We start from the raw sequence: 7,145 nt of genomic DNA on the forward strand, positions 1-7,145 counted from the left end.
CATGATGAGAGAAAGCATCCACTGGCTGCCTCCTGCATGGCCCCCACTGGGGATGGGGCCCACAACCTGGGTACCTGGGTATGTGCCCTGCTGGGAATCAGACCAGTGACCTCTTGGTGCATGGGATGACATTCAACCACTGAGCCACACCTGCCGGTCGCGTACTCATCTTCTAATGAGTGGATTTTCCAATGATTTTTCTCCTGTAAAATTTAGAAGATGCCGATTCGCTGTGCTTACTCTGAAGTGCCTCAGTCCGATACACCCTCCCCCTTGACCAGGCTGCTGGGCGCCTTACCCACGGACCCAGAATTGCGGATCACAGGACCGGGCTGGCGCCCAGCCGGCCAGGGGTCCTCTGCCCTCCCGCCCTGCGAGACTCGCTGGGCACTGCTGCCCTCTGCTGGCGCCCACAGCACTCCGTTTCCTTCATCGGGGCTTTTCAGAGGACAGGAACTGAGTGTGAACACCTCTGAAACCCGACACCCTGGAGCCCTCCCGCCTCCCCTTCACGCGCAGGCCCTGCAAGGAAAGGGTCAAAATAAAAGCAGTACTACCTGGTATAGATGAGCACTAGGAAGTCCAACACAGTTCTGATTTACTCCACAATTTGACCACAGCTCCTGCTTAAATGTCCACTATTTACTTTTCCAAATTTCACTTTCTCCAGCCTCTGCTTTGCTGAACCTGCTGGTGGTTGATACAATGCTTTTTCAGTGTGTCCAGGGTAGGTTTTTCAAGTTTATCTTAAGAAGAATTTGGAGTCCAGGTGCTCTGTGTCCTACTAGACTGGTGGCCCAATGTTACAGCAGTTTGTGGTTGTCTTAGACTCTTCTGATGACAAAAATCAGAGGCTCACTCTGTTTTTCTCTTTTAACATTTTATGTCCTAGGGGTTACCTTTGAATTTATAACGTATATATTGTCTCACCCCTTAGTCCCCTTTATCATTTTTGTTGTTAAATGATATCCTTTGATTTCTGGAAATCACCCCATATCTGCTCATAATTCCTTTTTAAAACTTCATAATACTCCATTGGGTTTTATGTGTCATAGTTTATTTAGCTAGTTTTCTATATTTGGGCATTTAGGTTGTTTCTAATATTGTACGGTTTCAAATGCTGCAGTGAGTACCTGGGCATGTGACGTTCTGTGGCCGGAGGTGTACCTGCAGGGTAGGCTGCGAGCATGGGACAGAGGGCCACTGCCTGTGCAGTCGTGCTCAGTTTTCCCAAGTCACTCCTACGGACTGTGAGTGACCAGCATTTACTGCAAGGACAGTTGTGATGAAAGAAAAGAAAGAAACACGGGATTATTAACCCTGAAATCCTGTCTTGTGAGTCCTCCGGAGAACAGGCTGGATGGCGAGGCGGGGGCAGGTGTGAAGGGGCCGTCAGAGAAGGACAGAAGCAGTAGCACAGACTGGCCCTGTAGAGGTGGTTCTGCTGCTGATCCTAGGGCTGACCTAGGTTCCTTCACCTCGGGTTGATGAATATTCATTCTGGTATGCGTCACTTCCTGTGACTTGCCTCTTCCATCTGTCAGTTTCTCCTCACATCACCACGTGCTCGGCAAGGCCAAGTCTGTCCTTCCCCGAGTGCCCACGCACCCGGCTGGCCCGTAACTTTCTGACTTCCTTAGGCTGCTGACCCTGCACAGCTGCTCTGCTTCATCATTATGGCCTCTGTGCCCACTACTGAATGGCGGTGCTCACCACAGTTTCTCATTTGAATTCTGAGAAGTAAAAGTCTAAGTGCCCCCATCTTCCCTTTGCGACAGAACTTTTCATGCCAGGGCGGCCCCCCCGGGCCACAGGTAGGTGCTCACCTGGTTCACACTGCTGCACTGGCTGTCATGTGCCCAGCTGCTCCCGAGGGCTGGGGGGGGGGGCACTGGAGGCATAACAGGTGACATGACTGATAGGCATAATTGAGCAATTTACCAGAAATGGGAGTTTGCCCCCTCTTATGACTTAATCTATTCTGGTCTCAATGGCCGCATGAGGCCACATGCAAAAAGATGCCCGCGTGTTCCCATGGCACTCTGGTTTTTAAACTCTGGTTTTTAAACTGTGACGAGGAAAAGAGGCTATAAAGCCTTTTCATCGCCACTAATTTGTATATAAAAGGAAGTAATTACTAATTGAACTAAGAAAGTTGTCACAAGATAATGTCCTTTAAAGATACCCTGAAGCAAGGCCATCATTTTTGTCTTGCCCTAAATGTCTTCTCACCAAAAAGTCTTCCCTTACCATGTCTGTCCCATTAACATGCTCACATATTTACTATTCTTGCCACTACTGAATCATTTCCCTAGTGGTTTGCTGTTTGCTTGTCTGTTCGCACCCCTTCTGTCCGAGAGCCTGGGAACTGGCACCAGGCAAACTGCTCAGCCGTTACTTCGCTTACCCAACCTAAACTCCCTCCCTGTTTCAGGAACTGTTTGCCCCAAACTCATAGATCAACTCCTGTCCCATTCTCCTGTCCTAGTCCAGGAACTGTTCGCTCCGGGACAATAGACTCACATTCCAGGGGCCCCCATGCGTAGCCCCTCAGGACCTAACCTAACAACAAGTTCCCTCTGCCACAGGCGCAGATATAAAAATCACAAACCCCAGCATCGGGCGCGGCTTCTCGGACTCAACCCCCCGAGTCTGTGAACCCGCCCGGAGTGTACCCAATAAAGCCTGATTTCTGCTTATTCGGCTGTTTGGCTCTCTGGTTTCTTCCCACCTCCCACCGGCGGCACCTGGCTACCTTACACCTTCCTCACCAGGACTTAGTGGCTACTAGTCTATCCTGCACCCATAGCACCTAGATTAGTGCTTGACACATAGTAGGAGCTCAATAATTATTTGTTCAGCGAATCAATATACTAAATAGTGGTGTTGCATGAAATATGTCACGCTGGGTGAGACACTGTATACCTCCTGCTGTGTGCAAATGGCTTCCAGTAATGGAAAAAGAAAACTAATATTGTTTACATCAATTACTCGCTTGATAACCGGTTCCAGGAACAAGAGTATTTTCTAAGGTCTCTTCTTCTTCCAAATTGCTCCTTTGCAAAGGTGTAATCTAGTAAGGGAGAAATGAGCATGCTATGTCGATCGATCATTATGCCACAATCGCACTGAACTTGTATGCGTGCCAAGCACATCCTCTGTGTAAAGTCTGCATCCTATGAGGTGTGATCAATATCTGCCCACCAGGAGGGACACTGGCAGGACCAGAGGTCCTGCACCCGCACAAACCCATCTCAGACACGTGCAGGGAAGCTGTCGTCAAGGCCTCTTACAGAGTCTTTGAAATTAAGGGAAAAGCTGCAAGTGCGTGTAATTAGAAGTGAGCATCGCCACAGTGAAGCAGATAAAGTTAATTACACAGTAAGAGGAACATTTTTTATGCAGTGGGCATGGAAGACATCACAGCAGCCTGTGGGGACGGTCCAGGGAGCTGAGATCTGCTCAGAATGAAAGAATCCAGCGCTGTAAAACAGCACATCCTTTTCAAAGCCAAATGCTCTCACATAGGAGGAAAGTACAAAAGCTGGAAAGAAGTAGGAGGGCCTGCTTGGTAGCATCTCTAAATAAAACCAGGCTGGAGGAGAAAGAGCTTATACAACAATACTGCTGATTAGAGTCACCATGCTGTATGTTACATACATGAAAGTTGCCAAGAGAATAAATCCTAAAAGTGCTCATCACAAGAAGAAAACCATTTTGTAACTTTGGTGACAGATGGTAACTAGACTTATTGCGGAGATCATTTCACACTGCATACAGATATCAAATCCTTGTGTTGTACCCTGAAACTACTGTAATGTAATGTCATGTCAATTATACCTGAATTTTCAAAAAAGGAAAGAGATTGTGACACTGATAATATATGAAGAAAGTGTGATTTAAAAATAAACCCTAGAATCAGAACAGATGAAGAAGACATACATTATCTGCTAAGGCAGCGGTTCTCAATCTGTGGGTCGCGACCCCTTTTGGGGTCGGATGACCCTTTCAGAGGGGTCGCCTAAGACGTAACAGTAGCAAAATTACAGTTATAAAGTAGCAACAAAAATAATGTTATGGTTGGGGGTCACCATGACATGGGGAACTGTATCAAAGGGTCGCGGCATCAGGAAGGCTGGGAAGCACTGCACTAAGGGGAGGAAACGCGACTGTTGGTGGGAGCACGTGGCTGAGTGCACAGATAGGGAATCACAGTGCTGTGCACCTGGCATTTATATAACGTTCTTAACCAGCATTAATTCAATAAAAAGGAAAAAAAGAAGACATGCATGTCCCTAGCGCACCATCGCCTGTTTCTATTACACATTTTAATTGCCATGGGACAGAATTCTACAAAGAAGATTCATATTTATTTTGCCTCCTACAGGCTACAAAGGCCTCAGACTTCAGGCTTAAAGAAAGGTCTTTGTAAAACTGGTTAATCCAGTCAACTCGAGTTAATGGCTACAGAGAGGCTGATGGAATGGGTGATTTACTGTTCAATAATGAGTTGTCATTATGGGACAAAGAGCTGCTTTGATCAAGCAAATCGCCACAACAGTTCAGGGTTCGATTGATTTCTCAGCAGTTAGTGGTAACTAGGGTGCTAAAAAGCAAAGGAAAGACAGATCTGACCGGAAATTAGTCTCCTCTGTGCTGCGTGGAGAGCCTGGCCGCGGGAGCTGAGCAGGGCGTCCTCGGAGGGCTCCCTGGCACCGGCACGGGTAACACCTGAAATCCCTGTACACTAGGTCCTCTGGCTCTTGCAACCTAAGTCCGGTTATGAATCTATACTAGGAGAATTGGGAGCCAGAATGTACCAGTCATATGTAATTTAAACTGCCTTCTCTGTATTAATGCCTATATATACAGGTTTCTCTTTAAACTTAATACTGAGTCCAATTCTTGTCACAAATCTGAATCTCTGATATGATCTTTTTTTTTGTCTTTCATTCTTTGCTGATGAAAAGAATCCTCCCCCTTTTGAATCAAGATAGTTCATGTCTTAGCTCTAAGTTTTATAACATTTGGATAATATTTATATTAGATTTTATTTAAAGCCGTGGTTCACTTGAAATAAATCCAAATTATAGAAATGAATAGTGTCACGTAATTACCTGAGAAATTCATCCTGACATAAAAAATGTGAAAACCAATGTGTGAAAAAGAATATGGAGCTATTTGCCCCATATTGACAAGTAAATGCACCCCAAGTGTAAAAATAAAAATGACTGCCGCATTCACTGTGATCAGTCCTTTATGTTCATCAACGAATTTCATTGATTAATTAATTAATCTGTAGAGTTAAAGTAATTCCTTAAGGGGAAAACCTCCACCAGCGATACAGGTTTCTAGAAACCTCCACAGTGAGCACTGCGTAGAAGAAAACACAACTCTGATGTATCCATAAAGAAGTACTCTATTTTAGGAGGCAAAGAATTTTATAGATGAAAAACTTTCAAAATTAGAAATTCAAAAGCAGAGTCCTAAGACAAAAAAAGTAGAAAAATGGCTAGGGGAAAAATTCGCAACACTTGACAAGTATTTAGTATCCTCAGATATAAAGAATGTTTACAAATCAATAAGAAAGCCCTGGCCAGTTTGGCTCAGCGGTTAGAGCGTCGGCCTGCGGTCCAGAGAGACCCGGGTTCGGTTCCCGCTAAGGGCACGTACTTCCGTTGCAGTTTGTCCCCGGCCTTGGTTGGTCGTGCGGGTGGCAGCCACTCGATGTGTCCCTTCACGTCGATGTTTCTCTCTCTCTCTCCCTTCCTCTCTCTCCCTCCCACTCTATCTGTACAAAAAAATGGAAAAAATATCCTCGGATGAGGATTAAAAAACAAACAAACAAACAAACAAATCAATAAGAAAAATTCCATAGCGAATTGAGAGAGCAAAAAAGGCATTTCATAAAGAAGGAATATATATGTGGTCAGTACAAATGTGAAAAGAAATTCAACATCATAATAATGATAGTATAAAGGAAAAGCAACATTGCTATTGTTGCCAAAGCTTAAAATGGTTGCTAAAAGTGTATCAGCAAAGAGGGAGACAGGCTCTTTGTTTAATATTGGTGGAAATATAAATTGCTATATCATGTTTGAAAAAACAATATATAATCCTTATATGTCAAAATATAAAACATGCAGACCCCCTTATTCAGCAACTACATTTCTAAGGATTTGAACTAAGAAATAACTACACAGCCCTGGGTGGTTTGGCTCAGCAGTTGGAGCATGGGCCAGCGGTCCAGAGAGACTCAGGTTCAGTTCCCGCTAAGGACACGTACCTCGGTTGCAGTTTGTCCCTGGCCCTGGTTGGGTTGTGCGGGAGGCAGCCACACGATGTGTCCCTTTCACGTCGATGTTTCTCTTTCTCTCTCTCTTCCCCTCTCTCCCTCCCACTCTATCTGAACAAAAAATAGAAAGATGTCCTCAGGTGAGGATAAAAAAATAAAACAAAAGAGAGAATCATACTCTACTTTAAAAAAAATAACTACACACGCGTGAAAATATATGCACGTAGCTGATCAACACTGTGGTATTTATAAGAGCGAAAAAAATGAAAATGATCCAAATTTATATCAATAAAGGATTGATGGGGAAAATTGGTACATAAAAATAATGGAATCCTATCTGGTCATTAGAGATGATGATATCAATCCATATTTATTGACATGAAAAGATAGCTCTAATATATGGTGGAGCAAACAAAACAGAAGTACAGGTATGATCCTATTAATATATCCAGGCGAGTTTCAGTGAAGCCACGTGTCTCTAGAATGTAAGTTCCATGAGGACAGGGTCTTTGTGTTCTTCACTGCGGTGTGCCTGGTGCCTACAAACAGTGCTTGGCACTTCACAACCATGTAATAATGTTTGTTGAATGAATGAATGAATGAATGAATGAATGGAAGATGTTTAGAAAATTCTTCACCAATAGCTTAACGTTGTTAGTGTAGTGCTAGTAATTGTTTCTGTGTTCTTTATATTTTCTCTACCATTTGAGTTGCCTTCAAAATGCTTATTTTATTTTTACCAAAACAGGTAAGATATTAAAAATGTGTGGTAATGTCTACTGCTGGTGAGAAGGTGGTAGTCCCAAATGTGTTCATTGGCTGTGTAAACTGGTCCAAACTTTTGAACAAC

This window comes from Molossus molossus, unplaced genomic scaffold (assembly GCF_014108415.1).
Source record: "Molossus molossus isolate mMolMol1 unplaced genomic scaffold, mMolMol1.p scaffold_m16_p_18, whole genome shotgun sequence".
Lineage (NCBI taxonomy): Eukaryota > Metazoa > Chordata > Mammalia > Chiroptera > Molossidae > Molossus > Molossus molossus.